General features: G+C 25.8%; 1 long non-coding RNA gene across 1 annotated transcript in view; it reads right to left on the reverse strand.

Moving 5' to 3' along the window:
• The window catches only part of LOC142236212 (uncharacterized), a 131,998-nt gene that overhangs the window by 57,573 nt on the left and 48,340 nt on the right, over window positions 1-26,085 (reverse strand). Inside the window, exon 2 of the long non-coding RNA XR_012721940.1 lies at window positions 18,154-18,335. This is a non-coding gene — a long non-coding RNA (uncharacterized LOC142236212). The remainder of the gene's footprint in view (window positions 1-18,153; window positions 18,336-26,085) is intronic.

Below are 26,085 nucleotides of genomic sequence, written 5' to 3' on the forward strand. Positions count from 1 at the left end.
AATACCATCCGACCTACATCAATAATAACTACTTGTGCCAAGTTTCAAGTGGATTGCTTGTTTCGTTCGGAAGTTATCGTGATTTCAACAGACGGACGGACGAACGGACAGACGGACATGCTCAGATCGACTCAGAATTTCACCACGACCCAGAATATATATACTTTATGGGGTCTTAGAGCAATATTTCGATGTGTTACAAACGGAATGACAAAGTTAATATACCCCCCATCCTATGGTGGAGGGTATAAAAAAATTGAGATAAGAAATATAAAAATAACATTTTGAGAAAATTTTCTGTAGAAATAAAATGTTGACAGAATTTTCTATAGAAAACAAAAAATGTTGACAAAATGTTCTATAGAAATAAAATTTTGACGAAATTTTCTATAGAAATAAAATTTTGACAAACGTTTTTATACAATTTTCCTTAGAAATAGAACTTTGAAAAAGTTTTTTAGAAATAAAATTTTAACAAAAATTTTTATAGTATAAAATTTTGACAAAATTTTCTTTAGAAATAAAATTTTGCTAAAATTTTCTATAGAAATAAAATTTTGACAAAAGTTTCTTTAGAAATAAAATTTTGTACAAAATTCTACATAATTAAAATTTTGCAAAAAAAATTCTATAGAAACAAAATTTTCTATAAAAACAAAACTTCGCAAAAATTTTCTATAGAAATAAAATTTTGACAAAATGTTCTATAAAAATAAAATTTTGACAAAAGTTTCTATAGAAATAAAATTTTGACAAAATTTTCTATCGATATTAATATTTTGTCAAATTTTTTTATAGAAATAAAATTTGGCGGAAATTTTCTATAAAAATAAAATTTTGACAAAATTGTCTATAAAAATAAAAGTTTGACAAAATTTTCTATAGAAAAAAAAAATTGTTGAGATATGTTCCTATAGAAATAAAATTTTGAGAAAATTTTCTATAGGAATAAAACATTGACAGAATTTTCTATAGAAATAAAATTTTGTAAAAAAAAATTCTATAGAAATAAAATTTGGTAGATTATTTTTGGCACGCGTGCCATCCGTGTTTCAATCACAGAACACATTGTTATTGACTTGGCAACAACTGCGAGAGCTTGACTGGGAAATTTTGATGCAGCCCTAACCTTGAACCATAAAACAGTTATTTGTTTCGGTCATTGCAGTATTCTCTTAATAGAGTAAAGCTAACTTCAAGGGAAGCATATGAAAATTATTTTCCGTAGTTTTTCACCTAGAAACCACAAAAGTTTTATATTAATGAAATGTTTCTAGCGAAAAAAATGATAAAAGGTGGACAAGCAAAATGGTACATATTTGATTCGCCAAAAGTTCATTATAAATATACAAAAAACGAATTACAATTTAATTGGAAATACGAAAAGACTTTTTCTACTATGTAATAGTATCTCTATGCAGTGAAGTAATGGAAAAAATTTAATTTATTGCTTCATTATTATTTTAATTAACGCAATTCTTTATTAGATTCAATAAAAAATATTTGGGATTAATTAAACGATAACTATATTAAATTAAGTGATAAGAGTGCCAATAGATTTTTCTCTTTTAAAAACCTCTTATATATGCCTATTTCACCAAAAATAAATAAAAATATAAAAATAATTTTTCCCTATTTAATTCGCTCGTTTTATGTTTCCTATATCCATTCCTCATATGAGTATATCCATATCCTTAATCTTCTGAGCCTGTGTGATTCCTTTGCTAAGAGTCGTTTGTTCAACAAATAAAAAAAGAATTAACTTATTATGGAGAAGAGAGAGAGAGAGACGAAAAAGAAAACAAAAAGCATACAACCAACGAGGCAATGAAGGAAGGACTTACATTCACATGTCGTAACATGCTTTTGTGTAAAATAAAATTAAATTTTATTGTTTCTGTTTTTACCGTTTCAGACAACGCAATGGAACATGTAAATATTTTTATGGTCTTATCCACTTTGGAGTTGTTTCCTTAAGTGCATTAAGGAAAAACCACATTAAAATGCTGAAACACACACTCACGCGTACAAATGTAAAAAACAGCTGGAAAAATCTCACAGAGGTGTAGAAATAAAACACAGGCCAACCATGAAATGAAGTCAAATTTCACGAATGTAAGCAAGAGAGAGAGAGTCAATTTTGACAACATTTTATTTCTATAGAAAATTTTCTCAAAATTTTATTTCTATTAAAAATTTTTTCCAAATTTTATTTCTATAGATTTTATCGAAATTTAATTACTATAGAAACTTTTGTCAAAATTTTATTTTTATAGCAAATTTTCTCAAAATTTTATTTCTATAGAAAATTTTGACAAAATTTTATTTTTACAGAAATTTTTATTTCTATAGAAAACTTTTTTAAAATTTTATTTGTATAGAGAATTTTCTCAAAATTTGATTTCTATGGAGAATTTTATTTCTATAGAAATTTTTTTGCAAAGTGTTATTTCTACAGAAAATTTTGTCAAAATTTTATTTCTATAAATTTTTTTTCTATAGAAAATTTTCTAAAAATTTTATTTCTATAGACAATTTTGTCAAAATGTTATTTCTATAGAAAGTTTTGTCAAAATTTTATTTCTATAGAAAATTTTGTCAAATTTTTTTTTCAATAGAAAATGTTACAAAATTTTATTTCTATAAGAAATTTTGTCAACATTTTATTTCCATAGAATATGTTTGCAAAATTTTATTTCTATAGAAAATTTTGTCAGAATTTTATTTCTATAGAAAGTTTTGTCAAAATTTCATTTCTTTTGAAAATTTTGTCAAAATTTCATTTCTATTGAAAATTTTGTCAAAATTTTATTTCTATTAGAAATTTTATCCAAATTTTATTTCTATAGATTTTATCGAAATTTAATTTCTATAGAAACTTTTGTCAAAATTTTATTTTTATAGCAAATTTTCTCAAAATTTTATTTCTATAGAAAATTTTGACAAAATTTTATTTTTACAGAAAATTTTGACAAAATTTCATTTCTTTAGACAATTTTCTTAAAATTTTATTTCTATAGAGAATTTTCTCAAAATTTAAATTCTATAGAGAATTTTCTCAAAATTGTATTTCTATAGAAAATTTTATTTCTATAGAAAATTTTTTGCAAAGTTTTATTTCTACAGAAAATTTTGTCAAAATTTTATTTCTATAAATTTTTTTTCTATAGAAAATTTTCTAGAAATTTTATATCTATAGACAATTTTGTCAAAATGTTATTTCTATAGAAAGTTTTGTCAAAATTTTATTTCTATAGACAATTTTGTCAAAATGTTATTTCTATAGAACATTTTGTCAAAATATTGTTTTCTATAGAAAATGTTACAAAATTTTATTTCTATAAGAAATTTTGTCAACATTTTATTCCTATAGAAAATTTTGTCAAAATTTTATTTCTATACAAAATTTTGTCAGAATTTTATTTCTATAGAAAGTTTTGTCAAAATTTCATTTCTATAGAAAAGTTACTCAAAATTTTATTTCTATAGAGAATTTTGTCAAAATTGTATTTCTATAGAAAATTTTGACAAAATTTTATTTTTACAGAAAATTTTGACAAAATTTTATTTCTATAGAAAATTTTTGTAAAATTTTATTTGTATAGAGAATTTTCTCAAAATTTTATTTCTATAGAAAATTTTGTCAAAATTTTATTTCCATAGAAAATTTTGCAAAAATTTTATTTCCATAGAAAATTTTGTCATAATTTTATTTCTATAGAAAATGTTATTTCTATTGAATTTTTTTTTGCCAAGTTTTATGTCTACAGAAAATTTTGTCAAAATTTTATTTCTATAGACAATTTTGTCAAAATGTTATTTCTATAAAAAAAAGTTTGCAAATTTTTTTTCGATAAGAAATTTTGTCAACATTTTATTCCTATAGAAAATTTTGTCAACATTTTTTTTCTATAGAAAACTTTCTCAAAATTTTATTTCTACAGAGAATTTTGTCAAAATTGTATTTCTATAGAAAATTTTGCAAAATTTTGTTTCCATAGAAAATTTTGTTAAATTTTTATTTCCATAGAAAATTTTATCAAAATTTTATTTCCATAGAAAATTTTACCAAAATTTTATTTCTATAGAAAATTTTATTTCTATAGAAAATTTTTTGCAAAGTTTTATTTCTATAGAAAATTTTGTCAAAATTTTATTTCTATAATTTTTTTTCTATAGAAAATTTTCTAAAAATTTTATTTCTATAGACAATTTTGTCAAAATGTTATTTCTATAGAAAATTTTATTTCTATAGAAAATTTTTTGCAAAGTTTTATTTCAATAGAAAATTTTGTCAAAATTTTATTTCTATAACTTTTTTTTCTATAGAAAACTTACTAAAAATTTTATTTCTATAGACAATTTAAAAAAAATTTTGTCAAAATTTTATTTCTATAGAAAATTTTGTCAAAATTTTATTTCTATAGAAAATTTTGTCAAAATTTTATTTCTATAGAAAATTTTGTCAAAATTTCATTTCTATAGAAAATTTTGTAAAAATTTCATTTCTATAGAAAATTTTGTCAAAATTTCATTTCTATAGAAAATTTTGTCAAAATTTCATTTTTATAGAAAATTTTGTCAAAATTTCATTTCTATAGAAAATTTTGTCAAAATTTTATTTTTATAGAAATTTTTGTCCAAATTTTCTATAAAAAAATTTTGTCAAAATTTTATTTCTATTGAAAATTTTGTCAAAATTTTATTTCTATATTCCAATAGAAGATTTTACACATCAAAATATTGCGTAAAATTTTGTCATTCCAAAGTATAATTTTCTACCAAAAAAGGACCGTTTTTTCTAAGTGTATATCTTTTTGTTTTTGGTATCTCTTAATTACAGCCAATAGGATATTGCAATAATTTCCTCTTTTTCCATTATAGTCCATAACAAATAGAGAGCTTCATTCATATAATGCGTATTATGCCAACTTCCTGTTCGGTAGCAACTTTATGATAAAATGGCTTTTGTAAGGTTTCACTTCCGTTTCCGCTCTAAACACCCAAGGTGTGAAAGCAAATAAATATATCCCATAAAATAATGTAATTACCACAAATGAGATGATTTGTATTATGGACAATAAAAGAAGTTAATAGAATGGCAAAGTGACAATAGGATATTCATCAAGTAAAAGAACGAGGAAAAAATTAATAAGGTTTTTATACAAAAATCATGTTTTTTTTTAAAAGACCAAAATGGACCTTCTTAAAGGATTTATTTCATTCTGCAACTAATTGTAAGAATACACCTTAGGTTTTTCAAAATATCATCCAAAGCAATCATCATTATTTTTACTCTTATGTTTTCTTTGTTTGTACTCTCTAATTTATCTCACTTATCACAAGGATATATCTCTACTACCATCATTACCCTCTATGAGGAACTTTTAGTGATACTTGCCACCTGCCATAGAAAAAGTGTAACATCAATTACAAGAATCATTAGGCCATAACACCAGAACAATAATGAAGCCAAAAAAAAAGCGCAAGCCAAATACTGGCAAATAGAATTTAGGAGCCATGAGTTCTTTTTTTTCTCCCTCGTCCTTCTAATCCTATTAAAGTGACAAGCAAACAGTGAAAGGACAACAGGAAAACAAAAGTGATGATTCGGCTTAACAGCTTAAAGGACAATTTGGCTCTTGTTACGGATGACCATCATGTGGTTAGAACATTTTGTCCTTGCTAGATATCCTTTCAAGGACAATTATTAAATTCACATTTGTGTTTTTTGAAAGCCTCCACCATAGGTGAGGGGAATATTAAATTTATCACTCCGTCTGTAATGGTCCCAGACCCCAAAAATTTTATATTTACTCTGGACCGTGGTGAATATCTACATTTTGACAAAATAAGAAATAAAATTTTTACACAATTGTTTATAGAAATAAAATTTTTTCAAAATTTTCTATAGATATAAAATTGAGACAAAATTTTCTATAGAAATAAAATTGAGACAAAATTTTCTATAGAACTAAAATTTTCTATAGAATTAAAATTTTGCCAAAATTTTCTATAGAAGTAGAATTTTGCAAAAATTTTCTGTATAAGTAGAATTTTGCAAACATTTTTTATAGAAATAATATTTTGCACAAATTTTCTATATACATAAATATTTGAGAAAATTGTCTATAGAAATAAAATGTTGAGAAAATTTTCTATAAAAATATTTTTTTTTAAATTTTTTTCATTTTTTTTTATAATTTATATATTTCCTATAGAAATAAAATTTTGACAAAATTTTCTATAGAAATAAAATTTTGCGAAAGTTTTCTATAAAAATAAAATTTTGCAAAATTTTTCTATAGAAATAAAATTTTGATAAAACTTTCTATAGAAATAAAATTGTGAAAAAATTTTCTATAGAAATGCAATTGTGACAAAAATTTTTTAGAAATAAAATTTTGAGAAAATTTTCTAAAGATTTTCTATTGATATAAAATTTTGACAAAATTTTCTATAGAAACAAAATTTTGACAAAATTTTCTATAGACATAAAATTTTGACGAAATTTTCTACAGAAATAAAACTTTGAAAAAATTTTTCTATAGAGATAAAATTTTGATAAAAATTTCTATTGAAATAAAATTGTGACAAAATTTTCTATAGAAATACAATTGTGACAAAATTTTTTGTAGAAATAAAATTTTAAGAAAATTTTCTATAGAAATAAAATTTTGACAAAATTTCCTTTAGAAATGACATTTTGAAAAAATTTTCTATAGAAATGACATTTTGAAAAAATTTTCTATTGAAATAAAATTTTGACAAAATTTTCTATAGAAATAAAATTTTGTGAAAATTTTCCATAGAAATAAAATTTTGTGAAAATTTTCCATAGAAATAAAATTTTGTGAAAATTTTCTATAGAAATAAAATTTTGACAAAATTTTCTATAGAAATAGAATTTTGCAAAAATTTTCTATAGAAACAAAACTTTGAAAAAAATTTCTATAGAAATAAAATTTTGATAAAATTTTCTATAGAAATAAAATTGTGACAAAATTTTCTATAGAAATACAATTGTGACAAAATTTTTTTATAGAAATAAAATTTTGACAAAAATTTCTATAGAAATGAAATTTTGACAAACTTTTCTATAGAAATAAAATTTTGACAAAAATGTCTATAGAAATAACATTTTGAGAAAATTTTCTGTTGAAATTAAATTTTGACAAAATTTTCTATAGAAATAAAATTTTGACAACATTTTCTATAGAAATAACATTTTGACAAAATTTTCTATAGAAATGAAATTTTGACAAAATTTTCTAAAGAAATAAAATTTTCACAAAAAGGTCTATAGAAATAAAATTTTGTGAAAATTTCCTATAGAAATAAAATTTTGACAAAATTTTCTATAGAAATAAACAATGGACAAAATCTTTTATAGAAATAAAATTTTTTCGAATATTTTCTGTATATAAATTTTAGAAAAATTTTCTATAAAAATAAAATTTGGACAAAATTTCTGCTTCAAATCAAGATGTATTATAGTTCTGTAAGTCCAATGCTATTGTTGATATTTCCCGTTTATTAATTGTGTAGTTTTCACAAAATCTCCTACCCAACCTTGTATATATTTATGCATGTAAGTGTGTGTGTATTACAACATGTTGTCAACATTCAACACCGATGGTATAATTAAATTACAGCAATACTTTTAATTAGTTGGCCACTTGAATGTTACAAGGATATACACAAACAGAGATACATGCCTACGTACACACACACCCATACATACATTTCATTTAAACGCAATATAAACATACATATACACATATACATATGCAGTATATTTAGACGAAACATCAACAATAAATGATATGTGTTGGCTAGGACAGCATATACTCAAATGTTCTATTATAGTATGTGGTGTCTACTATGTGTGTGTGTGTGTCTGTGTCCACAAAAGTGTTGATTAGCACATTAATTGTGTGTTAGTTGGCCGAGGAAAACTGATAGGCTCTGGTAACCACTTTATTGAGTTGATGATGGTGAATGATGTGTGAACTAAAGTGTAGAGCTTTAAAACAAAGTTAGCTTGCTTGGGTCTCAATTTTAATTTTTATACACAACACAATAGGAAACATTTTTCAAAATTTTAATTGTATAGAAAAGTTTGTCAAAATTTTATTTTTGAAGAAATTTTTATTTCTATAGAAAATTTTGTGAAAACTTTATTTCTATAGAAAATGTTATCAAAATTTTATTTCCATAGAAAATTTTGTCAAAATTGTATTTCTATAGAAAATTTTGTCAAAATTTTATTTTTATAGAAAATTTTGTCAAAACTTTATTTTTATAGAAAACTTTTGCAAAATTTTATTTCTATAGAAAATTTTTGTTCACAAATTTTTTTATAGAAAATTTTTGCCAAATTTTATTTTTATAGAAAATATGTTCACAATTGTTTTTTATAGAAAATTTGCTCCAAATTTTATTTCTAAGCAATTTTGTCAAAATTTTATTTCTATAGAAAATTTTGTCAAAACTTTATTTCTATAGAAAATTTTGTCAAAATTTTGTTTCTATAGAAATTGTTGTCAAAATTTTATTTCTATAGAAAATGTTATCAAAATTTTATTTCTGTAGAAAAATTTTGTCAAAATTTTATTTCCATAGAAAATTTTCTCAAAATTTTATTCTATAGACAATTTTCGAAAAATTTTATTTCTATAGAAAATTTGCAAAATTTTATTTCTATAGAAACTTTTGCCAAATTTTTTTTTTTCTATAGAAAATGTTATCAACATCTTATTTCTGTATAAAATTTTGTCAAAATTGTATTTCGATAGAAAATTTTGTCAGAATTTCATTTTTAAAGAAAATTTTTGCTAAATTTTATTTTTATAGAAAATTTGTTCACAATTTTTTTTTATAGAAAATTTTCTCCAAATTTTATTTCTAAGCAATTTTTTCAAAATTTTATTTCTATAGAAAATTTTGTCAAAACTTTATTTCTATAGAAAATTTTTTCAAAATTTTGTTTCTATAGAAATTGTTGTCAAAATTTTATTTCTGTAGAAAATTTAGTCAAAATTTTATTCTATAGACAATTTTCGAAAAATTTTATTTCTATAGAAAATTTTGCCAACATTTTATTTCTATAGAAAATTTAATTTCTATAGAAAATTTTATCAAAATTTTATTTCTATAGAAAATTTTGTCAAAATTTTATTTCTATAGAAAATTTTATCAAAATTTTATTTCCGTAGAAAATTTAGTCAAAATTGTATTTCGATAGAAAATTTTGTCAGAATTTTATTTTTATAGAAAATTTTTGCTAAATTTTATTTTTATAGAAAATTTGTTCACAATTTTTTTTTTATAGAAAATTTTCTCCAAATATTATTTCTAAGCAATTTTGTCAAAATTTTATTTCTATAGAAAATTTTGTCAAAACTTTATTTCTATAGAAAATTTTGTTTCTATAGAAATTGTTGTCAAAATTTTATTTCTATAGAAAATGTTATCAAAATTTTATTTCTGTAGAAAATTTAGTCAAAATTTTCTCAAAATTTTATTCTATAGACAATTTTCGAAAAATTTTATTTCTATAGAAAATTTTGCCCAAATTTTATTTCTATAGAAAATTTTGCCAAAATTTTATTTCTATAGAAAATGTCGCCAACATTTTATTTCTATAGAAAATGTTATCAAAATTTTATTTCTGTAGAAAATTTTGTCAAAACTTTATTTCTATAGAAAATTTTGTCAAAATTTTGTTTCTATAGAAATTGTTGTAAAAATTTTATTTCTATAGAAAATGTTATCAAAATTTTATTTCTGTAGAAAATTTTGTCAAAATTTTCTCAAAATTTTATTCTATAGAAATTTTTCGAAAAATTTTATTTCTATAGAAAATTTTGCCAAAACTTTATTTCTATAGAAAATGTTGCCAAAATTTTATTTCTATAGAAAATGTTATCAAAATTTTATTTCTGTAAAAAATTTTGTAAAAATTTAATTTCTATAGAAAATTTTGTGAAAACTTTATTTCTATAGAAAATTTTGTCAAAATGTTATTTTTATAGATTTTTTTTCACAAATTTTTTTATAGAATATTTTTTCACAATTTTTTTTATAGAAAATTTTGTCAAAATTTGATTTTTATAGAAAATTTTTGCAAAATTTTACATCTATAGCTCAACACAATAGGACGGTGATGGGGTTTATTTCAACTCATCGAAATATCGATTTTCGATTTTACAAAGTAAATGCATATTTTATAAAGGGAGAAATACTAAGGGCATAGTCACATTAGGCAAATATTTCACTAAAATGAATGTCAAACTTTTTTCCAGTAGCATATTCAAAATATCTGGATTCCGTTTTTTTTTGGAAAACACTGCTATCGTATTAGTGTTTTTAGTTTGATTAAACAATTGATTGTTTCAATTATTTTTTTAAATTAAAAAAATTCAATAATTTTTTAACTGACTTAGTCTTCCGACCAACATATGCAGATCATTTAAAAATTTTGTCATTTTTCGAAGATTTTATTAAATCATTTCATTGAAAAACCATATTTCACTCTTTTTGCCTTACATCACTCAACCCAAGTTGTAAACATCTCTTTCGAATTCTACATCCTAATTCTCTCTAATTAACCGATATTAATGCGCTTTTATGGATGCTTACTTAGTCACGTTATCCTTGTGCAAATGATGTGAGCAACACTATTACATGTAAATCTTCAAAGAATTCAATTCATAATTTAGAGATAGTACGAGTATGTACCATAGCCATGTACCATAAACCTCTCTGCTCCTCCCCGAATATCACCTCGGTGCTTCTATATTACAGGTAACGACGCAAAGTCATTTATTACACATTTTAATCCATTCATTGGTTCAAGCTATTCTCCATCATTGGCCATGAACACAGATAATTAAGTCAAACCTAGCATGAGGATGATATGAAAGGATACACCTCTCCAACTCAATATGAATTCCTTATGTTGAAGATGCTAAATATTCAATTCACCAACACCAATGCTCTACTAAGGCCACACAATGGGTGGTCGCTAAATTCTGTGGTTCTTTTATGGAAATCAGGTGACAAACACGGTTGCCACAGTTGGTAGAATTCAACTAAAAAATTGTAGATTTTTTATAGAGATAAAATTTTGACAAAATTTTCTATAGAGATAAAATTTTGACAAAATTTTCTATAGAGATAAAATTTTGACAAAATTTTCTATAGAGATAAAATTTTGACAAAATTTTCTATAGAGATAAAATTTTGACAAAATTTTCTATAGAGATAAAATTTTGACAAAATTTTCTATAGAGATAAAATTTTGACAAAATTTTCTATAGAGATAAAATTTTCTATAGAGATAAAATTTTGACAAAATTTTCTATAGAGATAAAATTTTCTATAGAGATAAAATTTTGACAATTTTTTCAATAGAGATACAATTTTGACACAATTTTCTATAGAGATAAAATTTTGATAAAATTTTCTATAGAGATAAACTTTTTACGAAATTTTCTATAGAGATAATATTGTGAAAAAAAATTTCTATAGATATAAAATTTTCTATAGAAATAAAATTTAGAGAAAATTTTCTATAGAAATAAAATTTAGAGAAAATTTTCTATGGAGGCAAAATTTACTTTAGAAATAAAACTTTGACAAAATTTTCTATAGAAATAAAATTTTGACAAAATTTTCTATAGAAATAAAATTTTGACAAAATTTTCAATAAAAATAAAATTTTGATAAAATTTTCTGTAGGGATAAAATGTTGACAAAATTTTTCTGTAGAAATAAAATTTTGCCAAAATTTTCTAGAGATAAATTTTTAACAAAATTTTCTATAGAAATAACATTTTGACAACATTTTTTATAGAAATAAAATTTTGACAAAATTTTCTATAGAAATAAAATTTTGACAAAATTTTCTATAGAGATAAAATTTTGACAAAATTTTCTATAGAGATAAAATTTTGACAAAATTTTCTATAGAGGTAAAATTTTGACAAAATTTTCTATAGAGGTAAAATTTTGACAAAATTTTCTATAGAGATAAAATTTTGACAAAATTTTCTATAGAGATAAACTTTTGATAAATTCTCTTCAGAAGTAAAGTTTTGATCAACGCAACACTGCAAAATAAGATTTTTTTATTTGGTAGTACCAAACCGTGCTCACAACTCCTTTAGAATGCAATATTCTGGCTAGCGATGTATGGTTCACAGCTCTATAAGTCTTTCGCAATTTTTTTTTTGAAATAAATTCTCAAATATTTGAAAAAATCCCATTTTTAATTTGTGTTTCTAATATATAAAAATGTTTTTGCGGCGATAAAAGTTGGAACTTTTTCAAAGAAATTTAAAAAAAAAACGAAACTTTATTTTCTGTGTGAATATATACACCACACATCCAAACTATGTAAAGCCATCCATTGTATCTTGTTTACTAGGTGCTGCTGCTCACTTTATTCATTGCATATTTTTTGCCATCTTCGATCTCATCGTAATAGCCACAAAGTGTTACAATTTACACAAACTTTGTTAATAAAAACATGTGTTTAATGAATTGTTTCTACTTTAAAAGTTTACTAAACTTTTCTCGTCCGTGTCCTGGGCCAAGGATACCCTTCAACACACACAAACATAAAGAAGTCCAGTTATGTCTTGTACACTTTGACCAAAACACACACACACACACTCATTTATATATACAACGAAAATGGTATTTAATGCAGAAATTGAATAGGAAAATGTTCTAAGAGGCCTTATATTGTACATATGCCCAGAAAAAAAAGCGTCGCCAAAAAAGTAGTGAAAATGTTATTTTTGGATTTGTCAAAATTTTATTTCTAAAGAAAATTTTGTCAAAATTTTATTTCTATAGAAAATTTTGTCAAAATTTTATTTCTATAGAAAATTTTGTCAAAATTTTATTTCTATAGAAAATTTTGTCAATATTTTATTTCTATAGAAAATTTTGTCAAAGTTTTATTTTTAAAGAAAAATTTTTCACAATTTTATTTCTATAGAAAATTTTGTCAAAATATTATTTCTATAGAAAATTTTGTCAACATTTTATTTCTATAGAAAATTTTGTCAAAATTTTATTTTTATAGAAAATTTTGTCAAAGTTTTTTTTTTAAAGAAAATTTTGTCAAAATTTTATTTTTATAGAAAATTTTTTAAAAATTTTATTTCTTAGAAAATTTTTTCAATATTTTATTTCTTTAGAAAATTTTGTCAAAATATTATTTCTATAGAAAATTTTTTCAAAATTTTATTTCTATAGAAATTTGTTTCAAAATTTTATTTCTATAGAAAATGTTGTCAAAGTTTTATTTCAATAGAAAATTTTGTCAAAATTTTATTTCTACAGAAAATTTTGTCAAAATTTTATTTCTATAGAAAATGTTGTCAAAATTTTATTTCTATAGAAAATTTTGTCAAAATTTTATTTCTATAGAAAATATTTGTGAAAATTTTATTTCTATAGAAAATGTTGTCAAAGTTTTATTTCTAAAGAAAATTTTGTCAAAATTTTATTTTTTTAGAAAATTTTTTCAAAATTTTATTTCTATAGAAAATTTGGTCAAAATTTTATTTCGATAGAAAATTTTGTCAAAATATTATTTCTGTAGAAAATTTTGTCAAAATTTTATTTCTATAAAAAATTTTGTCAAAATGTTATTTCTATAAAAAATTTTGTAAAAATTTTATTTCTAGAGAAAATTTTGTCAAAATTTTATTTCTATAGAAAATGTTTTCAAAATTCTATTTCTATAAAAAATTTTGTCAAAATTTTATTTCTAGAGAAAATTTTGTCAAAATTTTATTTCGATATAAAATTTTGTGAAAAATGTATTTCTATAGAAATTTTGTCAAAATTTTATTTCTATAGAAAATTTTGCCAAAATTTTATTTCTATAGAAAATTTTGCCAAAATTTTATTTCTATAGAAAATGTTGTTAAAATTTTATTTCTATACACAATTTTGTCAAAATTTTATTTCTATAGAAAATTTTGTCAAAATTTTATTTCTATAGAAAATTTTGTTAAAATTTTATTTCTATACACAATTTTGTCAAAATTTTATTTCTATACGCATTTTGTCAAAATTTTATTTCTATACACAATTTTGTCAAAATTTTATTTCTATAGAAAATGTTGTCAAAGTTTTATTTCTATACACAATTTTGTCAAAATTTTATTTTTATACACATTTTTACCAAATTTTTATTTCTATAGAAAATTGTGTCAAAACTGTGAATTGTGAAAATTGTGAATTGAAAATTGTGTCAAAGGGTGATTTGTTAAGAGCTTGATAACTTTTTTTTAAAAAAACGCATAAAATTTGCAAAATCTCATCGGTTCTTTATTTGAAACGTTAGATTGGTCCATGACATTTACTTTTTGAAGATAATTTCATTTAAATGTCGACCGCGGCTGCGTCTTAGGTGGTCCATTCGGAAAGTCCAATTTTGGGCAACTTTTTCGAGCATTTCGGCCGGAATAGCCCGAATTTCTTCGGAAATGTTGTCTTCCAAAGCTGGAATAGTTGCTGGCTTATTTCTGTAGACTTTAGACTTGACGTAGCCCCACAAAAAATAGTCTAAAGGCGTCAAATCGCATGATCTTGGTGGCCAACTTACCGGTCCATTTCTTGAGATGAATTGTTCTCCGAAGTTTTCCCTCAAAATGGCCATAGAATCGCGAGCTGCGTGGCATGTAGCGCCATCTTGTTGAAACCACATGTCAACCAAGTTCAGTTCTTCCATTTTTGGCAACAAAAAGTTTGTTAGCATCGAACGATAGCGATCGCCATTCACCGTAACGTTGCGTCCAACAGCATCTTTGAAAAAATACGGTCCAATGATTCCACCAGCGTACAAACCACACCAAACAGTGCATTTTTCGGGATGCATGGGCAGTTCTTGAACGGCTTCTGGTTGCTCTTCACTCCAAATGCGGCAATTTTGCTTATTTACGTAGCCATTCAACCAGAAATGAGCCTCATCGCTGAACAAAATTTGTCGATAAAAAAGCGGATTTTCTGCCACTGAGTTTGGTAATAAAATTCAATGATTTGCAAGCGTTGCTCGTTAGTAAGTCTATTCATGATGAAATGTCAAAGCATACTGAGCATCTTTCTCTTTGACACCATGTCTGAAATCCCACGTGATCTGTCAAATACTAATGCATGAAAATCCTAACCTCAAAAGAATCACCCTTTATTTCTATACACAATTTTGTCAAAATTTTATTTCCATAGAAACTTTTGTGAAAATTTTATTTCTATACACATTTTGTCAATTTTTATTTAGATTTTTTCGTTGTGGGCACATAACTTTCGACTACATCGTGTAGCAGGTTTATTTGGGCCCCTTTTTCTTTTCCTTATTTAATTTTTAGCCCCACTGGGATAATGCTATCTAAATTAATTTATGTACCTGATATATGTATGTATTTGCATATATTTGCTTGAAAGTCACACATTTATTTATTCATTAATTTTGTTATGTGTGAAGGTTGTAAAAACAAAAACTGGCAAAGTTTCAGTTTTGTGTTCTTGCCAAAAACTTAATTTTTATACACCCCATTAAAATGGGAGGCCAGTAACTGTCTACAGGGATCATTAACGGATTGAAGAGGAAAATCACAATAAGGACAATGAAGGTCTTTCTAGTCTTTCCCATTAAGAGAATTTAAATTCGACAGTATACACGCAAAGAAAAAAAAAAACATTTGGAAAACGTGTACCAAACACGTTTTTCTTTTGTCAGAGTTTTTTGAATTGCTTCGAAAATTTTAAACTTTTATCACAAAAACATCGTTTGTTACAAAATTTTTATTTTTTCAATAAAAAAAAAATTATTTTTGAATCAACAACATCCATTTCGTTATATCGAGCACTGTTCTTTTCTGACTTTAAGTCTTTAATAAGACTTTTTCTTTTCGGAATCTTCTGAACATATCTGGAAAATATGTAAAAAAAACAAAAAAAACTTTTTGGTGTTCGGTCGAAGCAGGGATCGAACCCTTGGCATGCAAGGCGGACGTAGCTACCACTGCTCCACGGTGCCCAACTAAATGTATGTTTCTCTTAAATAAAGTTTGTTTAATCGGCTCGTGGGCACCGCAAGCTATGCTATATAAATATAACTTATATAGATAATTGTCTATTGATGACAATAACAGCAACATAGCTCAGTGGATAGTGTGTTGACTTACAAACTGCATGGTCCGAGGTTCGATTCTTCGTCCAAGCGAAAGGTAAAATTTAAAAAATTTAAAGAATTTATAATATCGAATAATTTCTTCTACATTGTTTGTATTACAGAAAAAGGTGCTAAGAACTAAAAAAAACCTCGTGGAAGTGAGAAAAATGTGAGAGAAAATACGTATAGATATGTTATAAACCACACGCAAAGAATGAACATGAACACCGGCCAAAACTAAATTTTGCTCTTGAAATATGTTTGGAGTGATCATAGTCCTTCTCTAGATGGGCAATGTGTCATATTAGACTAACACATTTCCATTTCTTTGGTAATGAAAAAAATCATTTTCATGATTTTGAAAATTCTAATCCTTCCAACCATCTAACTATAACCACTGTCCTATCATATTCATATCACAATGGACAAGCAGTCACGCAGAGTACAACTCCCAGTACGAAAATTCACACACGAATAAAGATACCATTTCAGGAAATGTACCTGCAACAAAACAGCATCATAATTTAAGAGAAAACTTACGAAAAGTATGTGATGAAGTGGGAATTATTCGTTCCGACCAGGGTTGCCACTCGAGGGAAAAATATTCAACGAAAACTTAAAGAAAATTTTACCAGAAAATTTTAATAGAAAATATTAGCAAAATTGTATTTCTATAGAAATTTTTTGCAAAAATTTTATTCCTATGGGAAATTTTGTCAAAATTTTATTTCTATAGGGAATTTTCGAAAATTTCATTTCTTTAAAAATTTTTCGAAAATGTTTAATTCTATAGAAAATGTTCGCAAAATTTTCTATTGAATTAAAAATTTGCGAAAATTCTGCAGAAATAAAATTTTGCAAAAATTTTGTATAGAAATAAAATTTTGCGAAAATTTTATTTCTATAGGACATTTTGTTAAAATGTCATTTCTATAGAAACTTTTATTTCTACACAAAATTTTGTCAACATTTTATTTTTATAGGAATTTCTTTCAAAATTTTTGTTCTATAGAAAATTTTGTCAAAATTTCATCTCCATAGGAGATTTTGTTAAAATATTATTTCTATACAATTTTTTCATAAGTTTATTTCTATAAAAAATTTTGTCAAAATTTTATTTTTATAGGAATTTTTTTCAAAATTTTATTTCGAAAGAAAATTTTGTCACAATTTTATTTATTTTATTTTGTCAAATTTTTTTCTATATATTTTCGAAAAATTTATTTCTATAGAATATTTTCGAAAAATTGTACATCTATACAATTTTTTCATAATGTTATTTCTATACAAACTTTTTTCAGTGTATTATTTCTGCAATTTTTCTTTCAAAATCTTATTTCTTATAATTTCTTGACAAAATTTGATTTCTTTGATTTTGATTTTGTCAAAATTTTATTTCTATAAAAATCTTCCCAATTTTATGTCTATAGAAAATTTTGTCAAAATTCTATTTCTATAGAAAATTTTGTCAAAATTTTATTTCTATAGAAAAAATTTGTCAAAATTGTATTTCTCTACAAATGTTTTCAAAATGTTATTTCTATACAAATTTTTTTCAGCATTTTATTTCTGTACAATTTTTTTTTTCAAAATTTTATTTCTATAGAAAATTTGTGAAGTACCTCTTAGTTGAAGAGAAATGCTTTGCAAAAAAAAGTAAAAAATCTACCATTTTTGGTAGAATTCTACCAACTGTGGCAACCGAGGTCCTCATGCGTATATGGGAAAAAGTGCTATAAAGGAGCTTATGTGAGACTTCTCCCCCCAAAAACTTGGTGTTCTCACTTGTAATTTTGTTTCATATACCCCCTGCTGCAGAGTCATCGTTATGCGTATATGGGACAAAGTGCTGTAAAGGAATTCTTCCCCATGGAAACTTGGTGCTCACTTGTGATTTTGTTTTATATACCCCCTCAATGCAGAAGTTAAGAGTAAAATTAAATTGATAAAATTACCTTTAGTTCCGTTCACTTAACTTGCTCACAGAAAAGACAGCAATGAAAATGTTCTTTTTAGATCCGGAAATGGCGAAAAATTGGTGGCATGTCATAGGGAGGAAGACGTCTTTTTAAGCATCCGCCACATTGATTTCGCATTAATTCTTCGGATGTTATGTTATTTTAGTATTTCGATATTCCTGAAAAAAGTAAGAAAAAAATTTAAAAAAAAATTAAACTTTTTCTTTTTCATATACAAACATACGGTTAATATGAATGTGTAAAATTATCCGTTTCTTTTATTATGCAGCAGCACTTCTATATTTATAAAATATCGGAAAGTAGAAAAATTTCAATTTTTGGAAAAGTCGAAATTCCTAAAAGCAGACTTATCTAAAATTTAAAAAGTCCTTTAAGATTTAATGCCGAGAAAGAGAATTTTATTGCAGAGAAAAAAAGATGAAACAATCATTTTAAATTGATTTCTATTAAATTTGAAAATTTAATCGTTCAGTGAAGGAGAGGAAAAAGACAGATGGACGAGACAGACAAACATTGTTCCAAGTGTTTAAACAGAACCTATAGACATTCTAAGCACGTCACAAATATTTTACGTGCTTTTCTGTTTAATCTCAAAATGTTGTAAGGGGAAGGGAACCTACATAATCGAAAGTAAAAGTGATGATATGCCAGCCAAAGTAAATCGCTATATTTTTTTTTTTCATTATACCCCAAACCACATAGTGGTCAGGGTTTAAAAAATTTTGATCTGTCAAAAACGGTGCCCAGCAGAAATATTGATTTTAGACCCCATAAAATATATACAAAATTTTCTCAAAATTTTATTTCTATAGAAACTTTTGTCAAAATTTTATTTCTATAGAAAATTTTATCAAAATTTTATTTCTATAGAAAATTTTCTAAAAACTTAATTTCTATAGAAAATTTTCTCAAAATTTAGTTTCTATAGAAAATTTTCTAAAAGTTTTATTTCTATAGAAAATTATCTAAAAATTTTATTTCTATAGAAAATTTTGTCAAAATGTTATTTCTATAGAAAATTTTGTCAAAATTTTATTTCTATAGAAAATTTTGTCAAAATTTTATTTCTATAGAAAATATTGTCAAAATTTTATTTCTATAGAGAATTTTGTCAAAATTTTATTTCTATAGAAAATTTTGTCAAAATTTTATTTCTATAGAAAATTTTGTCAAAATTTTATTTCTATAGAGAATTTTGTCAAAATTTGATTTCTATAGAAAATTTTGTCAAAATTTGATTTCTATAGAAAATTTTGTCAAAATTTTATTTTTTCATTTGTTTTGTTTTGTTATTGTTGGTTTTGTTCTTTAAGCATTGTTGTTGTTTTTTATTGCAGCTTAAAACCATACATTGACTAAACTACAAGTGTAGCTTAACCAACAGAGGAAAAGAATGTTTGTCAAATTAATTTGGGCAAAGCCCTATAGACTGCAAGATGGTTGGATGGACGCACGTTTCGGAATTACCACATTCCTCATCAGCATCCTCTACTTGATAGTTTTGCTGCAAGTAGAGGATGCTGATGAGGAATGTGGTAATTCCGAAATACAAAAATTTTTGAATACTTTATTTCTATAGAAAATTTTATAAAAATTTTGTACTTCCATAGATAATGTTGTCAACATTTGCTCAATATTTTATTTTCGTGGAAAATTTTGTCAAAATTTTATTTCTATAGAAAATTTTGTCAAAATTTTATTTCTATAGAAAATTTTGTCAAAATTTTATTTCTATAGAAAATTTTGTCAAAATTATATTTGTATAGAAAATTTTGTCAAAATTTTATTTCGATAGTAAATTTTGTCAAAATTTTATTTCTATAGAAAATATTGTTAAAATTTTAATTCTTTGTAAAATTTTGTTAAAATATTATTTCTGTAGAAAATTTTGTCAAAATTTTATTTCTATACAAAAATTTTTGAATATTTTATTTCTATAGACGATTTTATCAAAATTTTGTACTTCCATAGATAATGTTGTCAACATTTTCTCAAAATGTTATTTCTGTAGAAAATTTTGTAAAAATTTTATTTTGGTAGAAAACTTTGTCAAAATTCTATTTTCGTAGAAAATTTTATCAAAATTTCATTTCTATAGAAAATTTTGTCAAAATTTTATTTTTTCATTTGTTTTGTTTTGTTATTGTTGGTTTTGTTCTTTAAGCATTGTTGTTGTTTTTTATTGCAGCTTAAAACCATACATTGACTAAACTACAAGAGTAGCTTAACCAACAGAGGAAAAGAATGTTTGTCAAATTTATTTGGGTAAAGCCCTATAGACTGCAAGATGGTTGGATGGACGCACGTTTCGGAATTACCACATTCCTCATCAGCATCCTCTACTTGATAGTTTTGCTGCAAGTAGAGGATGCTGATGAGGAATGTGGTAATTCCGAAATACAAAAATTTTTGAATACTTTATTTCTATAGAAAATTTTATAAAAATTTTGTACTTCCATAGATAATGTTGTCAACATTTGCTCAATATTTTATTTTCGTGGAAAATTTTGTCAAAATTTTATTTCTATAGAAAATTTTGTCAAAATTTTATTTCTATAGAAAATTTTGTCAAAATTTTATTTCTATAGAAAATTTTGTCAAAATTTTATTTCTATAGAAAATTTTGTCAAAATTATATTTGTATAGAAAATTTTGTCAAAATTTTATTTCGATAGTAAATTTTGTCAAAATTTTATTTCTATAGAAAATATTGTTAAAATTTTAATTCTTTGTAAAATTTTGTTAAAATATTATTTCTGTAGAAAATTTTGTCAAAATTTTATTTCTATACAAAAATTTTTGAATATTTTATTTCTATAGACGATTTTATCAAAATTTTGTACTTCCATAGATAATGTTGTCAACATTTTCTCAAAATGTTATTTCTGTAGAAAATTTTGTAAAAATTTTATTTTGGTAGAAAACTTTGTCAAAATTCTATTTTCGTAGAAAATTTTATCAAAATTTCATTTCTATAGAAAATTTTGTCAAAATTTTATTTTTTCATTTGTTTTGTTTTGTTATTGTTGGTTTTGTTCTTTAAGCATTGTTGTTGTTTTTTATTGCAGCTTAAAACCATACATTGACTAAACTACAAGAGTAGCTTAACCAACAGAGGAAAAGAATGTTTGTCAAATTTATTTGGGCAAAGCCCTATAGACTGCAAGATGGTTGGATGGACGCACGTTTCGGAATTACCACATTCCTCATCAGCATCCTCTACTTGATAGTTTTGCTGCAAGTAGAGGATGCTGATGAGGAATGTGGTAATTCCGAAATACAAAAATTTTTGAATACTTTATTTCTATAGAAAATTTTATAAAAATTTTGTACTTCCATAGATAATGTTGTCAACATTTGCTCAATATTTTATTTTCGTGGAAAATTTTGTCAAAATTTTATTTCTATAGAAAATTTTGTCAAAATTTTATTTCTATAGAAAATTTTGTCAAAATTTTATTTCTATAGAAAATTTTGTCAAAATTTTATTTCTATAGAAAATTTTGTCAAAATTTTATTTCTATAGAAAATTTTGTCAAAATTATATTTGTATAGAAAATTTTGTCAAAATTTTATTTCGATAGTAAATTTTGTCAAAATTTTATTTCTATAGAAAATATTGTTAAAATTTTAATTCTTTGTAAAATTTTTTTAAAATATTATTTCTGTAGAAAATTTTGTCAAAATTTTATTTCTATACAAAAATTTTTGAATATTTTATTTCTATAGACGATTTTATCAAAATTTTGTACTTCCATAGATAATGTTGTCAACATTTTCTCAAAATGTTATTTCTGTAGAAAATTTTGTAAAAATTTTATTTTGGTAGAAAACTTTGTCAAAATTCTATTTTCGTAGAAAATTTTATCAAAATTTCATTTCTATAGAAAATTTTGTCAAAATTTTATTTCTATACAAAAATTTTTGAAAATTGTATTTCTATACAAAATTTTTGAATATTATATTTCTATACAAAAATTTTTGAATATTTTATTTCTATGGAAAATTTGATCAAAATTTTGTACTTCCATAGAAAATGTTGTCAAAATTTTATTTCTATAGAAAATTTTGTAAAAATTTTATTTTCGTAGAAAATTTTGTCAAAATTTTATTTTCGTAGAAAATTTTGTCAAAATTTCATTTCTATAGAAAATTTTGTCAAAGTTTTATTTCTATAGAAAATTTTGTCAACAATTTTATATAGAAAATTTTGGCAAAATTTTATTTCTATAGAAAATTTTGTCAAAATTTTATTTCTATAGAAAATTTTGTCAAAATTTTATTTCGATAGTAAATTTTGTCAAAATTTTATTTCGATAGTAAATTTTGTCAAAATTTTATTTCGATAGTAAATTTTGTCAAAATTTAAATTCTTTGTAATATTTTTTGTCAAAATTTTATTTCTATACAAAAATTTTGAAAATTTTTATGTCTATACAAAATTTTTTGAATATTTTATTTCTATACAAAATTTGTGGAATATTTTATTTCTATAGAAAATTTGATCAACATTTTGTACTTCCATAGAAAATGTTGTCAAAATGTTATTTCTATAGAAAATTTTCTCAAAAGTTTATTTCTATAGAAATTGTTTTAAATGTTATTTCTATAGAAAATTTTTACAAAATTTTTTTAAATGTAAAAAAAATTTTGAAAAAAAAAATTTTTTTGTAGAAAATTTTGTCAAAATTTTATTTCCGGAGAAAATTTTGCCAAAATTTCCTCTGGTCAATTCTGTAGAATATTGAAGTACCTCTTAATTGGAGAGGAATATTTTGCGAGTATTATTCCGAATTAAAAAAAGGAAACCATTTCCACTCATCTCAATTCTTCAATTTCTCAGCCTCAAAGCCGCATTCTTCTCTTGGCTTACTTCCCACTTTAGGCATTCTATTTGAAATGCTATCAATGTATGTGCCTTGTGGTAAAATGAAGGCATATAAACAAGTCCTTTGAGAGACTTTTATGTGTGCATAGAGTTTCTTAACGAAAATATTGTAGACTGTTACATTGTATGATTCGTATGGTGAAGTATTTGTGCTATAATCTACTCTTGTTAAGTCACTGACATACAACCAATTACAAAAAGTTTTGAAAAATGCTTGAAATCGGCAGCGAAGTAGTGTAAAATATGGTGGTTTTTAGGATTTGTTGAGTGAAAATAGATGGAGATCAAGCATCCCCCTTCCCAGCTAGTTATTAAGATCTGCGGAAAGGGAGATGTAGGAGGAACTTTTACTTTTAATATAGAGATAATTGCGCTTTCTATATCCTCAGGAGGCCGATGAAGAGATATGAACATAAACGTGTCTTCTATTTGTTAGGTTAGGTTAGCTATAGTGATAGCCCGATATTTCAGGCTCACTTATTCAGTACCACAGTGGTAAACTTCTTTCTCATCTAACCATTGCACCATGTTGGGAGCCAATTCAAGCAAATCGGATAGAAATCGAGATGTCTAGAAGCTCAAGAAGTCAAACTTTATATGGGGGCTATATCAAAACCTATACCGATATAGCCCATGTGCGAAGTTGTTGTCGTTGTTGTTGAACAGTGTGTATTATCCTCCTATTTTGTGTTGCGTTTTTGGTACATCAGCTAGTATGCAGATCGAGGAGCTCTACGACTAAGATGGAATGCGTCCAGAGTGATCTGGAAGTGAGTCGGATAGATTTGGATGGAAAAGAGGAAAAGTAGAGATTGAACAGTGTCGGAGAAATCATCCCACTTTGGGGAACTCCCTCCCTACGAGGTCTTGATTTTTTGTCTCTATATTCCACATAAGACTGACGCCAGGTCAGAGAGTATGGAACCCAACGTTTGGTTTCTGCCGGTAGGCACGACTAGCATGGCCCAATGCCTTCGATAGGTCAAACGCCACGAAGACCGTCCTGTGACACGGCTTGGTCTGGTTGAGTATTATATTTAGGTATGCTGTAGAATCTAACGTTAGGTTCTTGCCGGTAGATACAAATATTCGATGTCCTCGAACAATCTGGCATAGCTAACCGTATCGAACGAGTACGATAGATCAAGCGTTACGAGGACTGTCTTGGCACAGCTTGGGCTGATTGAGTTTCCTATTTATGTTTGTAAGCTGGGGAGCGTCTTGAGAAGTCTGGTCAATTACTCAACTCCCAGTATTCCCTGGTGCTTCAAAATTAGCATAGAAATCCGTCCGTTAAATCCTAGTGCCTTGGATCGTTTTTCGTTGTTGATGACATTGGTAACTTGGGCTGAGGTAAATTGTGATGTGTCGTTGGCTCGGAGACCACGAATGCATGCGACGAATTGAAATCATTTTCTCCTTTATGAGCTGATTGAGTTTCCCTTTTATGTATGTAAGCTGGGGAGGAGTAACCAAGACACTTAGGTTAGGTTAGGTTGGGTGGCAGCCCGATGTATCAGGCTCACGTAGACTTTTCAGTCCATTGTGATATCACAGTGGTGAACTTCTCTCTTATCACTGAGTGCTGCACGATTCCATGTTAAACTCAATGTCAAGGGACTTCCGTTTTGTAGCCCAGTCCGGACGGCGTTCCACATACAACACACTTAGGGCACTTGTTTACTGGCAGAAGAAGTGAGGGAAAATTTGAGAAGTCTGGTCAGCTCCCAGTATTCCCAAATGCTTCAACATTAGCATAGAAATCTGTCCGTCGGGTCATATCGCCTTGGATGGTTTTGCGCTGTTGTTGGTAATTTGGGCTGAGATAAATGTAGAGACACACTCTGACTCGGAAACCACGAATGTGACGAATGGATTTCCTTTTCGCCCTATAGCTCTCGGAATGTCGGTTAAATACTTCGCGAATCTCTTCGGATCACTCACCATCGTGTCGCCAAAGTTAACTGAGATCATATCTCGGGTTTCGAGAGGGTTCTCACTGTTAATCGTTAATGTTAAAACAATGCTCACCAAACCCGCATTCCCTGCAGGAAAGTTGGGTCTCTCCAGCGCAATCGACAAGCGTTTAAGAAGCGAGCGGCTGCTGTGTTGACGATGTCCTGGAAAAACTCTGGGCAACATGGGAAAGGCGGGAGCTCACTTAAACGGCGATAAATGTATTCTCTGAAACCATCCCAGCTGCCTTTAAGTGAATCTGTGTCTGTACTTATGTTAACAGCTTCAGGTTTCTGCTTGTGCTTACCGATTGTCTTACAGATCAGCAAGGTTAGCACAACGGTGCTCACAAAACTCGTTTGCGAGTCCCGACGATTCTGCTGGGAAGTTGTGTTTCACCATGGTTATTCGACCAGGGGATATAAAGTGAGGGGCTGCTGCGTTCACGATATCCTGGAAACCCCTCTGGCTAACATGAACTTGGGAGGGGGACGGGAGCTCACTGAAACGGCGATAGATGCGTTCTCTGAAACTGTCCAGTTGGCTTTAAGCAAATCTGCGTCTGTACTTAGGTTACATTGCTTCAGGTGATCTAACCATGGGTCCCGCTTGAGCTCGTCGATTATCTTACTGATCATCAAGGCTAGCACGACGGCATTTATCACGCTCGTCTGCGATTCCAGCCGCTTCTGTTGTGAAATTGGGTTTCATCTGGGCAATTCGACCTGCGGATATGAAGTGAGCGGCTACTGCGTTGACAATGTGCTGGAAACTCCTCTGGCTAACATGAACTTGGGAGGAGGATGGTGGAGGATCACTGACATTGCGATCGACGTATTCTCTGAAGCCGTCTCAGTTGGCTTTCTTCTGATTGATAAAAGTTCAGAGGTTATGAAATCGGAGGGTCAATCTTATGGGGAGGGGCCTAATCTTAATGAAATGATGGGTTGTCAGGATACCTCATGTATCAGACCAGGTGAGGGTGAGGCTAAAGATATATCTGGCGAACCGATCCGATTACCCACAATTGTCAAGGCGACTCATCGTTCACAATGCAAAATGTG

This window comes from Haematobia irritans, chromosome 4 (assembly GCF_050003625.1).
Source record: "Haematobia irritans isolate KBUSLIRL chromosome 4, ASM5000362v1, whole genome shotgun sequence".
In the NCBI taxonomy this organism is placed as follows: Eukaryota; Metazoa; Arthropoda; class Insecta; order Diptera; family Muscidae; genus Haematobia; species Haematobia irritans.